Source organism: Pteropus alecto, unplaced genomic scaffold (genome assembly GCF_000325575.1).
Source record: "Pteropus alecto unplaced genomic scaffold, ASM32557v1 scaffold45, whole genome shotgun sequence".
NCBI classification, from domain to species: domain Eukaryota; kingdom Metazoa; phylum Chordata; class Mammalia; order Chiroptera; family Pteropodidae; genus Pteropus; species Pteropus alecto.
The window spans coordinates 3642924-3661390 of record NW_006442491.1 but is presented as its reverse complement, the minus strand read 5'-3'; the positions used below and the strand labels follow the sequence as shown (position 1 = coordinate 3661390).

General features: G+C 35.0%; 2 pseudogenes; one reads left to right on the top strand and one right to left on the bottom strand.

Annotated features, from left to right (window-relative positions):
• Window positions 1-1704: 1704 nt before the first annotated feature.
• On the bottom strand, window positions 1705-2076 carry LOC102878509 (annotated as a pseudogene).
• A 1503-nt stretch (window positions 2077-3579) lies between these two features.
• LOC102878261 lies at window positions 3580-5037 on the top strand (annotated as a pseudogene).
• The last annotated feature ends 13430 nt before the right edge of the window (window positions 5038-18467 follow it).

Genomic DNA, 18467 nt, shown 5'->3' with positions numbered 1-18467 from the left:
CATGAAAATCAGTTAATTTTATTGAGGATCTCTTGTAAGTGATGAGTTGCTTCTCTCTTGCTGCTTTCAAAATTCTATTTTTGTCTCTGGCTTTCAATGATTTGAATACAATGTATCTTAGAATTCACTGAGATTCTTGGAGGTGAAGATTCATGTTTTTCATCAAATTGTGGGATTTTTCAGCCAGGATTTTTACAAATACTATTTTTCTATCACTTTCTTGCTTTTCCGTCTGAGAATTTCATATGTGTATGTTGGTTCACTTGATGCTTTCCATTGGGTCCCTTAGACCCGATTCATCTTTTTTTATTCCTTTTTTTTTCTGTTTCTCAGAATGGAAAATTTCAGTTATCCTATCTGCAAGTGCTCTATTCTTTCATCTACTTTCTTAAATCTACTGTTGGACCTCTCTAGTAAAATATTTATGTTGGCTATTGTACTTTTCAGCTCCAAAATGTCTATTTGGTCTCTTTTTATAATTTCCATTTCTTTATTGGTATTTCCATTTTGTTCATACATTGTTCTCCTTATTCCCTTTGCTTCTTTGTCCATGTTTTTCTTTAGCTTTCTGAGCATCTTTAAGACAGTTGTTTTAAAGACTTTGGTAAGTCCGATATCTCAGCTTCCTTGGGGGGTTTCTGTCAATTGGTTTTGTTCTTTTGAAAAGTTGATACTGTCCTGTCTCTTTGCATGCTTTGAGATTAATTTTTGAAAACTGGACATTTCAATATTACAATGTAGTAACTCTGGAAATCAGATTCTCTCTCTTCCCCAGAATTTTTATACACACACACACACACACACACACACACACACAGACTTTTCCAAAACTTTTTTTTTTTTGCAAAGACTGTATTCTTCATCATGTGTGGTCACTGAAATCTCTGTTCCTTATCTATGTTCTGCTAGTTTTTTGACAGTGATCTCTTAAAACTCCAGGAGCTGAAAAAAAATCCCACCTATCTTAGTCTTTACAAACTGCCTCTGATCTAGGCATTTCTTCAAAATTTACCTAGACTTGAACTGATACTAGAGATTAGCCCAAGGTAAAAGCTTAGGATCTTTTCTAAGTGTGCATCTTCCCCCAGGCATTTAAATGGCATAGATTTCTAAATAACCCCTATGCCCATGAACTTTGAATGTCATAATTTCCTAATGAAACACTCCCACAGCTTTCCATCCTGAGCCTTAGGCAGTCTATAGTATATATCAGTTCACAGTATTTTGCTCCAGGCATGTATGGGTTGTTAGTTAGCCTTGCAGCGTCTTCGAGCATTCACACTCTTTTCCAGTCTGAGTTTCCATTTAGATAAAACAGAGGTGAGTGCTATTCTATTCTATTCTATTCTATTCTATTCTATTCTATTCTATTCTATTCTATTCTATTCTATTTTATTCCATTCCATTCCATTCCATTCCATTCCATTATATATAAATATTACATTAGCTGTGATAGTTATCTCTAATACAGTCAAGTTTGTTTAGATTTTCTAACATTGTCTTTCTCAGCATTCCATGGTTTTAACTCTTTTTTCTTTACTCTGAAACACATTTGATTCCATCCTTTTCTGAGATTCTCTGTTTTTTTTTTGTTGTTGTTCAGAATTCCCAACCCCCATTGCTTTTGTAGTCATTCGTGAAAGATATTTTTATGAGTTATTTCCTATAACATCTTTTTTTTTTAACAACTGATAGTCAGTTTATTTAAAAGGTTGATTTAAGCATCTGCAATGGTGACTCAACGTTGACTCCTGGTTGGATATTGGTGGAAGTAACCTGCTTGGCAATCCCAGAAGGACTGTGAAAGTCAATAAGTCACTTATGGATCCTCATCTGAAATGATCCCAAGTTTTAGAACCTTCTCCACAGGGTGTTTTTCTTGTGATTCTCAGAATCTTGGTAGGCATCTATCAGATCTGGTTCTTTCACTTTGAGATTGTTTTCATTTGCCCCTCTGACCAAGTCAGCAAATATGTTCTCCAAAGATTTTACCTCGAGGCTGGTTAGAGTAATTCTGACTAGGTGAATCGCCCCCTCTGGTTCCAGGAGTACTTCTTTGGTATCTTCAAAAGCCATGGCTACTGGTGCAGCTTCCTGACCAACTTGTTCCTTGGCAAGAGTGAACAGTAGTGAGTCAGGAGCAGGAGTGGGCAGAACGGAGCTCTGCAGCAGCAGCAACTGCAACTTCTTCAAAGACATAATACAACATCTTGAAGACAAGATATTATTAATGTCTACTTTCTTCGTTTCTTGTGGTGAGCCAGCTATGAGTTTAATTTCTGTTTCTTCATCATGAATTTGTTTTTTTTATTTTTGGCTGTTTCATATCTTGTGTCTGGGTTATGCCTTTTAGCCTACTATGTGTCTAGGTTAGATTTCTTTTTATTTATTATGATTTAATGTTCTATACGAACCTCTTTATCTCTTTATTTTTCTTTGTGGTTCAGTCTGTATAATTTCTTCAATTCCATCTTCCATTTAGCTAATATTTTTTCTCTTTTGCTGTCTAATCTGCTGTTTAACATGTCCATTGAGTTTCAAATCTCTATTATTTAAATTTTTCTTTTTCTCGGTATTGTTTAATTATTAAAAATTCTTTTTCATTCACATTCTTTCATGTGCTCTTTTATATCTTTAAATATATTAAACATGTTTCTTTTATATTTATCCCTATCTGATAATTCCAATATCATCAGCCTTTGTGAGTCTGACTCTGTGGGTTGTTGTTTTTGTTGTCTTTTTCCCATAGTAACTTGTATCCTTTTGGATTTGGTGACAGTGGTAGTGGTGGTGGTGGTGGTGATGATGGTGTGTGTGTGTGTGTGTGTGTGTGTGTGTAAGTGAGAGAGACAGAGAGACACATACATGGAGTGGTTCCTGGACTTTTGTATGTGTGAATTGCTTGAGAAGGGGGTGGTTCCTGGACTTTTGTATGTGTGAATTGCTTGAGGCCAATTTTTAAGGGGATTCATTTAGAGAAAAGTTTTGTTTTGCTCCTGCAATGTGCATAGGTTTTGCCACCAACCTTGGACAATGTTTAACCTAGCTGTTTTGGCTTTAGCCAAAATTTTTATCATATCACATAGGGGTATAAATTTAGGCTCTATACTCACAGAAAATGTGGGATTATGGTTGGGAATTCTCAAGGTAGACTTTTTTTTTTTCTCTACTATTCCCAGAGCTAATGTTAACCTAAGCATGACATATTCATACTTCTGCAACAGAACCAAGGGAAGAAGTCTTGGGACATTCTTGGAGGAGTCCAGGATCTTGGCTTTTTCAGAGATCTCCAGCATAACTTTTCATACTTTTTGGGTCTCTGACTTTCCCTCCTGCCATCGTGTACATGACATCATCCTGGGATATGACCACTGGGATGAGAGGAGCCACAAGAGTACATCCACCAGAGTGCTCCCTCCTCTTTGATTTGCACATTCATGTCATTCATGGCCTCAGCATTTTTCACTACCAAAATAGCCTGCTGGATACTCCCTCGGCTAAATTCTCAGCCTAAGCCTCAGTCTAGGTTAGGTAAAGCAGGATATTTTCTTAGTGTTGATTGCTGCCTTTGGTAAGAACATGTCATCCATCTTGCCACTCACTCCACCAGTTGTAAAGAAACTGCTGGGATGGGAGAAATCAGCTGGTGGATCTGGAGGAGCAGGTAAAGAAGAGCAGAACAGGCAGGAAGAAAAGTGGTGTGAGAAAGCAGTTAAAAGTTTGACAAAGAAGCTAAAGAAAACAGATGGTAAGATGAGCTTGAGAAAACCATCACCACTCAAAATTGTAATACTAAATATGTCATCTTACCGAGCACTTACTCTGAAATTTGGGGACTGAGTGCACCAAATACAATTGATCGCTGGGATACAATAACCTTTTATAGCTTCTCTGAACAAACCAGGTCTCTCGATGGTCACCTTCAGGTATCTCATCAAAAAGGACTGTCATGTGTTATACTATACGTTGCTGATTATGGTGTTGGCCTGATCTTCACAGTCATCATGAACTCAAAGCAACTGAAAACTGTGAATATGCTTTTAATCTTAAAAAAGATGAAGTATGTGTAAAACCTTACTGCTACCAGAGAGTTGAGACACCAGTTTTGCTACCAGAGAGTTTGAGACACTAGCATTGGTGCCGCTGCACACTGACATCTTAATAAAACTACCACATCTGAATGATTATACCCACTTCATTCCTGAAAACAATACTTTTCCAGTGGGAATTGAGCCACCGAGTAACTATACCCTAAAAACGCCACCTCTTGTATATATCAGTGAAGATAGAGAAATAAGCAATCAACTGTTGAACCAAAGTATGGATACAAGGTCTCCAGCAGAACTATCTCCTACTACTCTTCCCCTGTTAATCATAGTTTGGATTTGCAGCCAGTTACTTACTCAGAACCTGCACTTTGGTGTTCAATAGGACATTATGAATTAAACTAGAGATTTGGAGAGAACTTTCATACATCATAGCCCTCACTCACTGTAGATGGCTTCACAGATCCATCAAATTCAGAAAGGTTCTGCTTAGATTTACTCTCCAGTGTCAACCAAAATGCTATAGTAGAAATGAAAAGAAGACATATAGAAATAGTAGTGTGCTTGTATTCCATAGGTGAGGAAATTTTTGCTGAGTGCCTAAGTAATAGTGTAATCTTTGTGCAGAGCCCCAATTGTAATAAGAGATATGGCTGACACCCTGCAATAACGTTTAAAATTCCACCAGGCTATAATCTGAAAATCTTCGACAATCAGAAATTTGCTGCTCTTCTGGCTCAGTCTGTTAATCATGGTTTTAAGTGATGTATCAGCTAACTAGAAAGTGCTCCATAGAATGAGTTTTGTGAAAAGGTGGGGAGCAGAATACCAAAGGCACATGGTAATAAGCACTTTTGACTGAATTGAACTTCACTTGAATGGACCTCTACAGTGGTTGAACAAAGTATTAAACCAGATGGGATCCTTTTCAGCGCATTGCTCAACATGTCATAAAGATTCATCACAAATCATGTACCATGAAAAGACTTAACGTAGCAACTCTTCTGTCATAGTATTTGTGTGTGGTCCCCAGGGACTGTTTACTATTCAAAAATTCAAGCTAGAAAACAGCACTTGAGGCCTCACCAATTAAAACACTTTGTGGAATCAGGTGTTTCCTATATTTGAATATTAGATGGGAAAATTAGGGTCTAGAAATACCCTCCTTAAAAGGAGAAAGTGAAGATTTTAAAGACTTGCTGATGTTTTGTTAGGCATAAAACTGAGTGTCCCAGAGGTTTATAAGTAACAGTAGTAGTTATATGTACAGGTAATGTATCACAATCCAGTATCAAAATAGTGTGCTGTTTATATACATTTTTAGTTTGCATAAATTAGCTATGTGTGTGCTGCTTCTTGATTTAGGTAAGCCTTAATAAATTTACAGTACCTAATCTGTTATTCCCACTTCTTCATTATTATTTTTGTGTGTCATTTTAAATATATAATATTTAACAAGATGTCATCTAGAAAAAAATCCAGTTATGCCTGAAGGAAGGCCTGTTCAAGAAAGTGGCTGAGAGGTCACCAGATTTTTGGGTAGATTATTTCCATTCTCATTGATTTTGATACAATAGTTGAAGTAGCCCTTTTCCATCTTCTCACAAAGATAAATGGTAAAATAATTATTTGCACTAGAGAGGGACTTCCAGCAGACTTCAGAGGGTAGGAGACTTGTACTTTCTATAATGGCAGAACACAGCCTTCATCAGGCTCTTGGTGTGGAAGAAGTATACTGCTTTCACATCTTGTGATAAGAGCTGATTCAACCATGTTTCTGGATGGCATATTCTGTGATCTGGGGTGTGGTAACCACAATACTGCTCCCTCAGTCTCTTCCATGTGGTGGATATTTTTGGTTACTTTTCCTAGATTGGGCCTTAATCTATTATGACTGGAGTCCTTATAAGAATATGAAATTAGGGCACAGATATGCACAGAAGGAAGACCATGTGAAGACACAAGAAGGAGAAGATGGCCCTCTACAGGCCAAGGTAAAAAATAAATTTCTATTGTTTAAGTTGCCCAGCCTGTAGTACTTTGTAGCAAAGTAGTACAGTGTAAATTAATCAGCAGCTCTAGACCACAGATTTTTACTGGTTCTTGTCAATCAGGACATTCACAGTCCTGTGAAAACTAGCTGGTGAGTTGTGAGGCCACTAGACTGAGAGTTTGACTTTAATCTCCACCTATGCTAATGCCTTCATCATGGCTTCACTGTGGGCAGAATATACTTTCCTGTCCCTTGAGTCTGGCCTTGGCTGTGTAGCTTCCTTTGACGAGTAGCATGTGGGCAGAATTAATGCTGTGCAAGTTTCAAGCACAAACTTTAAAAAGCTGTGTTCCCCTCTTGCACCCCTGTCATTTATATGACAATAACATGATTCAGTCTCAGATCCAAAGAGAGTGAGAGACAGATAGAGGAGAGCCTTCCTAGCTTGAAGTGAAGCCAGCCAGTCCACCCCAGCTTAAATCAGCACAGACCACTGCACGCACAACCTGAAGACATGTGAGTGAGCCCAGATGACATTAGCATAGCTTCCTCTGGACAAACTTTAGACACATCAGTAACACTTATTGTGAAATGGCGCCAAGATAATCTGGTTGTAACACAGCTTTTTGTGGCAATAGCTAACTGATGCAATGAACATGACCTAAGATTGTTCAATCAAGATGGAAACCTAGACTTTTTTTCAGCATTGAAAAAGAGTTATTCTTTCTCCCTGAAGGAACATATAGCCGTGGAATTTTTTGGCAGCCACCTTGTGCCCAGGTTGTAGATAATACTAATGGGGCAGAACAGAGAAATGAAAGAAGTCTGTGTTTTTATTGGTATTGTTGAGTCATAAGATCAAACCAAACATAAGGTTTGAACTACTTTAGAAATTCCTGGTTATATGAGCAAAGAAATCCCTTTATTATTCAAGCCCATGTGATTTAGGATGCCCAACCACCAGGCCACAGACTGGTACTGGTCTGTGGCCTATTAGGAACCGGACCACACAGCAGGAGGTGAGCAGTGGGCCAGCAAATAAAGCTTCATCTGTATTTGCAGCCGCTTCCCAGCACTAGCATCACTGCCTCAGCTCTACCTCAGATCATCAGGCATTAGATTCCCAAAGGAGCACGAACCCTATTGTGAACTATGCGTGCGAGGTATCTAGGTTGCGTGCTCCTTATGAGAATCTAATGCCTGAAGATCTGAGGTGGAGCTGAGACGGTGATGCTAGTGCTGGGGAACGGCTGCAAATACAGATTAACATTAGCAGAGAGGTTCAGCTGCACAGAGACCATAATAAATCAATTGCTTACAGACTCATATCAAAACCCTATCCATGAGTGGCAAGTGACAACCCTATCCATCTGGTGGCAGGCTTTATAGTGGCAAATGAGTTGATGTACTTTAATTGTACTGATGCATCTGGTGGCATCTGATTCTACATTGTGGGTACATTTATTTCATTATATATTACAATGTAATAATAATAGAAATAAAGTGCACAATAAATAATGGGCTTGAATCATCCAAAAATCATGCCCCCACCCAGGTCCATGGAAAAAATTGTCTTGCACGAAACCAGTTTCTGGTGCCAAATAGATTGGGGACCGCTAATTTAGATTTCTTCGTTACTACAAAAATATGGACTCAGGACTTTTGATTTCAGCTCCAACATGTAAAGAACTTGGAAGTGATTAGTCTGCTCTTAAAACAAGAAAAATGCTGAACAAACTGAAAATAAATAAAATTTCTTGGGCCCATCAAAGATTTGAGATCAGAGAATGAATTACCACCTCCAAATCTGGAGAGGCAGTAAATGCAGATAATCTGCTTATTTAGAGCGGAAGCTGCTAGAGCCACAAATGGGTAGGACCACGTAAGTGCTAGTTTTGATGAACTGAAGGACGAGTGTGGACTAGCATGAGCGTGAGAAACTCTCGTAATCTTCAGTCATAGGAGGCCCCCTCACTTTTTTGGATCTATTTTTAGGAAACCCACTAGATTCTTATGGTGAAAAGCTAAGAAAGATTCCCTTATGTTTGTGGCAGCAGGAGGTGGAAAAGTAACCATTTGTAAGCTGTGCCCAAAGAGTTCTCCATTGCAAGCACTTAATTTCCAAGGGGAATGATTTTACCAGAACCTGAGAGGAGCGGGTAAAAGCTAAGAAACACTTGTGAAGGTCATGGCCCAGGGAAATTGGCCTATTAAAGACTGAGATTTAATCATGCAGTCATAGAATGTTTCCTCTCCCAGAAAACTTACCACCACATCAATAGGGCTCAGTATAAAAACATTAGATTAGAGCTAAAGAGCTACAAAGTGCAGACTCTATTTAAGCAGCCCAAAGGCAGCATGAGAGATAAAAACAAAGACGTTAAATGAATTTGAAGCCTCTGACACCTACAGTTATAGCAAACGTTAAACACAGCCCAACTTGTAGATACATAAAACTTTATACTAAAGACTTTTACTTCCGTTCTTATTGCCCAATACATCATATCCACCTTTTAATAAAATAGTAAAAGGCATTCTAAAAGGAAGAAAAAACACAGCTTGAAGACAGAAAGGAACCATTAGAACGACAGATATTGACAGAGATTTTTAAGTAACTAGACAAGGAATTAAAAATAGCTATGATTAATATGTTAAGGACTGTAATCAAAAAAGTAGACAACACTCAAGAGCAGATGGATAATGTAAGCAGAGAAATGGAAACTATAACAAATAATAATAATAAAAAAACCCTACAAATCAAAAGCACTGTAACAGAAATGAAGAAAACCTTTAATAGACTCCTCAGTACACTCCACACAGCTAAGGAAAGAATCAGAGAATTTAATGGTATGCCATAGAAAGTCCCCAAACTGAATAAAACAAAATAAATTATAACAAAATATTTTAAAACTGTAGGCAAATTTTGAAAAGTATAACATACTCACGATTGAAATACCAGAATAAGAAAAAGAAGAAGAAATATTTGAAGAAGCAATAACAAAAAATTTTCTAAAATTAATGACAGACACAGAACCACAGCCCCAGGAAGCTCAGAAAACACCAAGATAAATACCCAAAAATCTACACTGAAGTATATCATATTTAAACTACAGAAAACCAATGACAAAGTCTTGAAAGAAAATGGGAGGGGAGCCTTCTATAGAGAGAAATAAGGATAAGAACTACAGAAAACTTCTCATCAGAAACCATGCAAGCAAGCAGAGAGTGGGTGAAATATTTTAAAGTACTGAAAAAAAATATATAGAATTCTATATCCAGAAAAGTTATCTTTCAAAAATGAATGAAAAATAAAGATTTTTCCAGTAAAACGAAAACTGAGGGAATACATTGCCAGCACATCAGTCCAGAAAAAATGTTTAAAGATTTCTTCAAGGAGGAGGAAAATTATATAGGTCTACATAAAGAAAAGAAGAGCATCAGAGAAGGAATAAAAAGAAGGTAAAATAAAATATTTTGTTCTTATTTTCAAAATATTTAAAAGAAAACTGTTTAAAGTAATAATAATAACAATGTATTGAGTGATGATAGCATATGGATACATGAAATGAAGGACAGCATTATCATGAGGGATGAGAGAGAACAATGGGAATACTCTTGTTATAAAGTAGCCGCATTACATGTCAAATGATATAGTGTTATTTGAAGGTGAACTTAGATTAGTTGTAAACAAATGTATACTGCAAACTTTAGGGCAATCACCAAAACTTTTTTTTTAATAAAGGATAATTTGTATGCTAAGAGAGGAGAGAAAATGGAATATAAAATGCTCAGTTAAATCCAGAAAAGGCAGAAGAAGGAAATAAAAAAAAGAAAAAAGGAACAAGTGCAATGAATAGAGGACAGTTACAAATATGGTAGATATTAAACTAACTATATCAATAATCAGTAAATACAAAAGGTCTAAATACACCAATTAAAAAACAAAGATTGTCAGAGTGAATCAAAAACAAGACCCAAATATATGTTGTCTATCAGGTAGGTTAAAAGTAAAGGTATAGAAAAAGATATACCATGCTAACATTAATCAAAAGAAAACTGGAGTAACTACATTAATTTCATACAAAACTGACTTCAGAACAAGAAAAGTTATCAGAGATAAAGAAGGGCATTACAAAATGATAAAGGGGTAAATTCTCCAAGAAGACATAACAATCCTAAGGGTGTATGCACCTAACAACACAGCATCAAAAATAAATAAATAAATAAAGCGAAAACTAATAGAACTTCAAGGAGAAATAGACAAACCATTATCATAGTTGACAACTTCAACACCACTTTCAGTAATTGATAGACAAAGCAAACAGAAAACCAATAAGGATATAGTTGATCTGAATAGCACTATCAATCAACTTGACATTTATAGAATACTCCATCTAATAACAGCAGAATACACATTCCTCATAAGCTCACATGGCACTTTCACTAATATTGACCATATGTTGAGTCATAAATTATACTTTAATAAATTTAAAAGATTAGAAATCATACAAAGTATGTTTACAGGCCACAATAGAATTAATAACAGAAGGATAACTAGAAATAACAGAAGGATAGTTGGAAAATCCTAAAATAGTTACAAATTTAAAAACAAAGTTCTAAATAATACATGGGGCAAAGAAGTGTCAAGAAAAGTATGTATCTAAAAATACACACTGCTCATTGACACGCTCATCAGGTTAATCTCCCAGAATATTGCTGGTGCTCTTCCAGAAACAAGGGTTCTTCTTCAGTGAAGCTATTACCTAATCCCAATGTAAGCATCTGACTCAATCACAGAAATGATGAGCTCCACACCAAGGTGGCTAGGGCATTCAGATAGGCTTCATTAAGTTTCTGTGGCAGCCCACACTGTGATCGAAAGCTTCAGAGAATAAGCTCTTGGAGAATGAAGGAACTCATCTATAGAGATTATTCCATATAGATTGTTCAAATGCTGTGGGCTTTTTTTTTTTTATTATAGTACCCTGAAAGTGAAACTTTTCAGATCATAGATTAATAACATTCTAAAAATGACATTGCATTCCCAAACAAGATCTGAATCTCTGGTCCACTGGTTCTCATTTAGATATTTTGAGTTTAATTGGGTTTAACGGGAAGTGCTGGCATAAAGTGTAAGGATGCATCAGAGTTTAGCTTTGGCCTCAATATTGTGCTCTACTCTGCTTTTCCACTTAAATATATGAAAACAATGCTGGTAACAGAATGACATGCCTTTTAGATTTATTTTAATATTCGAATATCTTTTCCAAATAGAGGCAAGCATTTTAGATGTATCTTGCAGTGAAAAGTCTCTAAATTTTGAAATTCTATAAGATAGCTAAAGTATAAATGTATATTTATTATTGAGAGTAAAGTGTTGTACTAATTAACAGCGATTGTGAGTGATTAAATTTATGTATAAAAGTCATTAGTATTTTCAATATTTTAACAGGGAACACAATTGATAATTATTATAAATATTTACAAGAGGGTACTAGCTAAATAACTTTAATATGACCAACCGTCTCACACTTTCTGAGCAAATCAATGTTTATATAAATTTGAAAAATAATTGTATTAGTCTACTCAAGCTGCCATAACAGAATACCACAGTCTGGGATGCTTTCACAGCAGAATGTATTTTTTACCTCATATTTCTAGGGGCTGGAAGTCCAAGATTAAGGTGCCAAGTTTCTAGTGAGGGTTCTCTTCCTAGCTTGTAGATGGACAACTTCTTGCTGTGTCCTCATATGGCCTTTCCCCTATGCATGTGCTCCTGATGTCTCTTCCTTTTCGTATAAGGATACCAGACCTATTGAATTAGGGTCCTACTATTATGACCTCATTTAACTTTAATTACATTAACCTTGAATGCCTCATTTTATTGTGCTTCACTTTATTGTGCCTCTCAGATATTTTGTTTTTTACAATTTTAAGGTTAGGATCTCCACCAGCAAAAAGACTACGATTTGCTAAAGCCTCACATGATGGTTAGCATACTTTTTTTAGCAACAAAGTATTTTTTAATTAAGGCATGTATATTTTTTAGACATAATACTATTGCACACATAATAGACTATACTATAGTACAGTATAAACATAACTTTTATATGCACCGGGAAACCAAATATTCTTGTGACTCACTTTATTGCAATATTCACTTCATTGCAATGGTCCACTTTCTTAAAGGCCCCATCTCCGAATACAGTCACGTTGGGAGTTAGAGTTTCAACTTATGAATTTGGCGGACACAATTCAGTCCATAATAATACAGCAGATTGTCAAATAACGTTTCATTCAACATCATTTCATTAGAATGTTGATAAGAAAAAAAGTCGATTCCTGGCCAGGGCCACTGTCTGTGTGGACTTTGCATGTTCTCCAGGAACTCCAGTTTTTGCCCACATTTCAGTAATGTGCACGTTAGGTGAATTGGCATGTCTAATGGAGCCAGTCTATGAGAGGGTGTGTGTGTGTGAGTGGCCCTGCAATGGAAGAATGTTCTGTTCAGGGTGGGTTTCTGCCATTCTCAATGAGCTGCCTGGAGAGGCTTCAGCCACCCAAGGCCTGGAACTGGAATCATCAGGCTGGAAAATCATTATCTGACCTGTTTTTATTATTCTATCTTATATGTATGTATAGCTAACATTCATTTCAATGTTTAATATTAGTAGTAGTTTAGATATTTATTTAGCAGTTTAGTGTTAATTTTGTGACCAGAAATATGCCATAGGACCTTAATTTAACACTCATTTATATCAATTAGCCATGGTAAAAATGGTTTCACTAGACATCATTTTGCTTGAAGTCGCAGTTTGCAAGAACCTATTGATGATGTTGATGACTTACTGCAATGACAGTGTAAGGTAAAACAGTAATAATATGTGTTTGGTATACTAGCATTTATAGCATTAAATAAAATTACCTACATGAATTGTATTAATTTTTAGTTACTTATGGCTATATAAGCTATAAGAAAAAGTATTATGTGGGACTTCATATCTTAGGACAAATTAAAAGCAGAACTTCAACTTTGCCACCTCAAGATTCCACGAGGAAGGAAAATAGCCAAAAGCACTGTGATAAAACATTTTCAATCCAAATATAACAAAAAGAGAGTGAAGAAATACTTTGAAGACTGTGTAAAAGCAAATATTTTGTTCCTACTTCTAAAAATTGAAAACAACAAAATTCCAAGTGCTTTGGGAATAGAATTCTTCATAATTTCGAGTTAACAGGAGCTTAAGTTTTAAACAAAAATATGTCAAAATAATTGTTTTAAATTGCAATAATTCTCAATAGTTGTGGATGAAGCACTGAATCCTATGTGCAAAGTTTCTTCTAAAAGTATGCTGTAAAAATCGTTTACCAAATTATAAAATGCTATACTCAAAAGGGATAAAAATATTTAGTGTACTGCTTTGGTTTCATCAGGCATTTGAACATATACAATCACGAGGCCTTTTTTTACCTTTAATGGCAATGGTTGATGGCTTACTAAGAGATGTTTCAGTTTCTGCAGTTAATATATCAATCTGCTGAAGAATTATTCACAGAATGGAAAGTCAGTACAGGAAAGACAATTGACAATGCAACATATATGGTAAAGGCCAGGAGTGAATGAAAGGCTTACAGCCATGCTAAGTTTTGTGCACATCCTCTAGTTGTGTGTTTAAAAGTAATAAAATATTTGAGTAATAAAATGAAAGTAATAAAATGAAAGTAGTGGATAATGTAAAAGAATTACTGGTCAGAAGTAGACAAAATGTAGGCGGTCATGTTCATTGTCTTCTTCAATCATAGGCAGACTACAAGACATAAGGAGATCATGGATCTGCTTTGTCTTATGCTTACACAAGACATTTACATCAGATACAAAGCATCTATGACATAGTTAAAAGGCTACTTGGACAAAAGAAAGCTTTAGCATTTCATTTTGCAATATGCAAAACCAACGTAGAAGGAATCACTAATAACAATGGTCTCATATCTAGAATTCATCTTATTAAAGTGTTCATTAAGTGATTTCTAGTATATTTACAAAGATATGCAAGCATCACTACAATCTAATTCTAGAACATGTCATCATCCCCAAAAGAAATCCACAATTATTAGCACTTGCTCCCCATTCTCCTCTCCCCCTAGTCTGTGGCAACCACTAATCTTTCTGCCTGTATGGATTTGCTTTTTCTGGACATTTTATGTAAATCGCATCATAAAATATGTAGCCTTTTGTGTCTGAATTCTTTCACTTAGCAAATGTTTTTAAGGTTTATGCATATTGTAGCATGTACCAATATTTCATTATTTTTATTGTTGATTAATATTTCATTGTAGGGATAAACTACATTTTGTTTATCTGTTTATCAGCTCATGTGCAATTGGGTTTCCACTTGGGGCTATTATGAACAGTGCTGTAGTGAACATTTGTGTATATGTTTTTGTATATACCTAGGAATGAAACTTCTGAGTCATGGGATAATTCTATGTTTAATGTTTGGAAGAACTGCCAAACTGTTGTCCAAGGCAGCTGCACCATTTAATATTCACATCTGCAATGTAATAGAATTCTAATTTCTCCGCATCCTTATCAATATTTATTATTGTCTGTGTTTTTTCTTATAGGCATCCTAGTGGGTGTGGAGTAATATCTCTTTGTGGTTTTGCATATCCTTAATGATGAATGATGTTAAACATACATATTTTCATGTTCTTATTGGCCATTAGTACATCTTTGGAGAAATGTCTATTCAAAAATGTGCCCATTTTGAAATTGAGTTATTTGTCTTTTTAGTGCTGAGTTGTAAAAATTCTTTGTGTGTTATAGATGCTAGTCTCTTATCAGTTATGATTTGCAAATATTTTTCCTATTCTATAGGTTGTCTTTTTGCTTTCTTGATAGGCTTAAAGCAATTATTTTTCACTTTTATGAAGTTCAAGTAATCAATTTTTTATTGCTTGGGATTTTGTGTCATATCTAAGACTATTGACTAATACATGTCATGATGACTTATGACTATAATTTTTTTCTAGGAGTTTTATCATTTTAGCACTTATATTTAGGTATTTAATTCATTTTGAATTAATTCTTGTATAAGCTGTGAAGTTTGGGTTCAAAATCATTCTTCTTCATGTAGATATTCAGTTGTCCCAGTATCTTTTGTTACAAAAGCTGTTCTTTCTCTATTGAAATTTCTTGGCACTCTTTTCAGATAAACTCACCATAATGTGTGGGTTTATTTCTGGACTCTGTTATATTGCATTGATCTATATGTCTACCATTATGTCAGTACCACACATTATTGATTACTGTAGCTTTGTAGTAAGTTCTGAAACTGGGAAATGTGAATTCTCCATCTTTGTTTTTTTTAAGGTTGTTTTGGCTATTTTTGTTCCTTTCATTTCCATGTAGATTTTTTAAAAATAGACTCAATTTTTTAGTGCAGTTTTAGGTTCACAGTAAAAATGAGCAGAAGGTACAGAGAGTTCCCATAAGCCCCCTGCAACCCCCAACACACACACACACACACACTGCCTCCCTTATTATCAAAATCCTGCACCAGAGTAGTACATTTCTTACAATTGACAAACTTACATTGACACATCATTATCACCCAAGTCCACAATCTACATTAGTATTCACTCTTGGTGTGGTAATTTCTATGAGTTTTGATAAATGTATAATGACATGTCTCCACCATTATAGTCTCATACAGATCAGTTTCATGGCCCTAAAAATCCTCTGTGCTTTGTCTATTTATCCCTCCCTCCTTCTGACCCCTGTAAACCACTGATGTTTTTGCTGTATATATAGTTTTGTCTTTTCCAGAGTCTAATATAGTTGAAATTATACAGTATGTAATCTTCTCAGATTGGCTTCTTCTACTTGGTAACATGCATTTACGGTTCCTCTGTGTTTTCTCATGGCTTAATAGCTTGTTCTTTTTAGCACTGAATAATATTCCATTGTTTGAATGTGCCAGTTTATCCATACATCTAATGGACATCTTGGTTGCTTCCAAGTATTGGCAATTAAAAAGAAGTTGCTTTAAACACATGTGCAGTTTTTTGTATGGGCATAAGTATTCAACTTTTTGAATAGCAAAAAGTGTAATTGCTAGATCAAGTGGTAAGATATGTTTAGTTTTTTAAGAAACTACCAAACTGCCTTCCAAAGTAGTTATTACCATTTTGTATTTCCATCAGCAACAAACAACATTTCCTGTTGCTCCACATCATTTGATATTGTCAGCGTTTTGAGTTTTGGCCATTCTAATGAGTGTAGTGGTGTCTCATTGGTGTTTTAAATTGCAGTTTCCTTATGATGTATGAGGTGGGACATATTTTTCACATGCTTATTTGCCATCTGTATATCTTTAGTGAGTTGTGAGTTGCTCATTTTTAATTGAGTGTTTTGTTTCTTTTTGTTGTGTTTTAAGAGTTCATGTATATTTTGCACAATGGTCCTTTACCAGATATATCTTTCTCAAATATTTCCTCCTAGTCTGTGGCTTGTTTTCTCATTCTCTTGGCAGTATCTTTTGCAGAGCAGAAGTTTTTAATTTTAATAAAGTCCAGCTTATAAATTTTTTTCCATGGATTGTGCCTTTGATATTGTATCTAGAAAGGCATAGCCATATCAGGTGCACCTAGATTTTCTCCTCTGTTATCTTCCAAGAGTTTTATAATTTTTCATTTTCTATTTAAGTCTATGATCCATTTTGAGTTAATTTTTGTGAATGGTGTGAGGTCTGTGTCTAGATTTTTTTTTTTCATGTGGATCTCCAGTTATTCCAGCAACGTTCGTTATATCTTCACTCTATTTTATTGCCTTTGCTCCTTTGTCAAAGATCAGTTGATTATACATGTGAGTCTATTTCTGGAATTTCTACTTTTTTCCATTGACATTTTATCTGTTCTTTGCCAATACTACACTGTCGGTTGATAGTAAGCCTTGAAGTTAAGTAGCATCAATTTTCCAAGTTCATTTTTCTTTTTAAACATTGAATTGGCTATCTGGGTCTTTTGTCTCTCCATGCCAATTTTAGAGTTAACTTTTCAACATCCATAAAATAACTTGCTGAGGCTTTTTTTTTTAAAATTAGGATTGCACTGAATCTATACATCAGGTTGAAGAGAACTGACATTTTGACCATATTGAGCTTCCTATCCATGGAAATGGAATTTATATAGTTTATCTTTGAAACAGTTCATCAGAGTTTTGTAGTTTTCCTCATATAATTCTTATACATATTTTATTAGATTTATACCTGAGTAATTTTTGAGTGCTTTAAATGATATCATGTTTTTATTTTATTTATTTTTTTCAAATAGTATTTAACTATTTTATTCTTTTCTTTTTTATTAAAATTATTGGGGTGACATTTGTTAATAAAATCAAATAAGTTTCAAGTGTACAATTCAATAGTACATCATTTGTATATTGCATTGTGTGTTCACCACCCAAAGTTAAATCTCTTTCTGCCATCAAATATTTGATCCCTTTTACTCCATCTACCTCCCACTCCCTCTTCCCTCTCATAACCACTAATCCACTCTTCATGACCATGAGTCTCTGTTTGTCATGTTTTTTGTTGCTTTCAGTTTTATATCCCACATATGAGTGAAATCATGGTTCTCAACTTTTTCTGTCTGACTTATTTCACTTCACAGGATAATCTCAAGATCCATTTATGTTGTTGCAAATGGCAGTGTTTCACCTTTTCTTACGACTGAGTAATATTCTATTGTATATACTGTACCATATATTCTTTATCCAATTATCTATCGATGGACACTTTGGTTGTTTCCATGTCTTGGCCACTGTAAGCAATGCTGCTATGAACACTGGATGCATATATCTTTGCAGATAAATGCTTTCGAGTTTTTTAGGTAAATACCCAGAGGAGATATTGTCCGGTCATATGATAATTCTATTCTTAATTCTTTGAGTCATCTCTATACTATTTTCCATAGTGACTTTATCAATTTACATTCCCACCAGTGTATGAAGGTTCCTTTTCCTCCATGACATCTCCAGCACTTGTTATTATTTGTCTTGTTGATGATAGTCATTCTAACACATGTGGGATGGTATCTCATTGTGGTTTTGATTTGCATTTCCCTAATAGCTAGTGAAGTTGAGCATCTTTTTATATGTCTGTTGGATATTTGTATGTCTTCTTGGCAGAAGTATCTGTTTAGGTCCTCTGCCCATTTTTTAATTGGATTCTTTGTATTTCTATTGTTTGAAAATATATTTTCAAACAATGCCTCTGATAAGGGCTTAATTTTCAAAATATATTCTTTATATATTTTGAAATATATATATATTTCAATATATATTCTTTATATATTTTGAAATATATATATATTTCAATATATATTCTTTATATATTTTGAAAATTAAGCCCTTATCAGAGGCATTG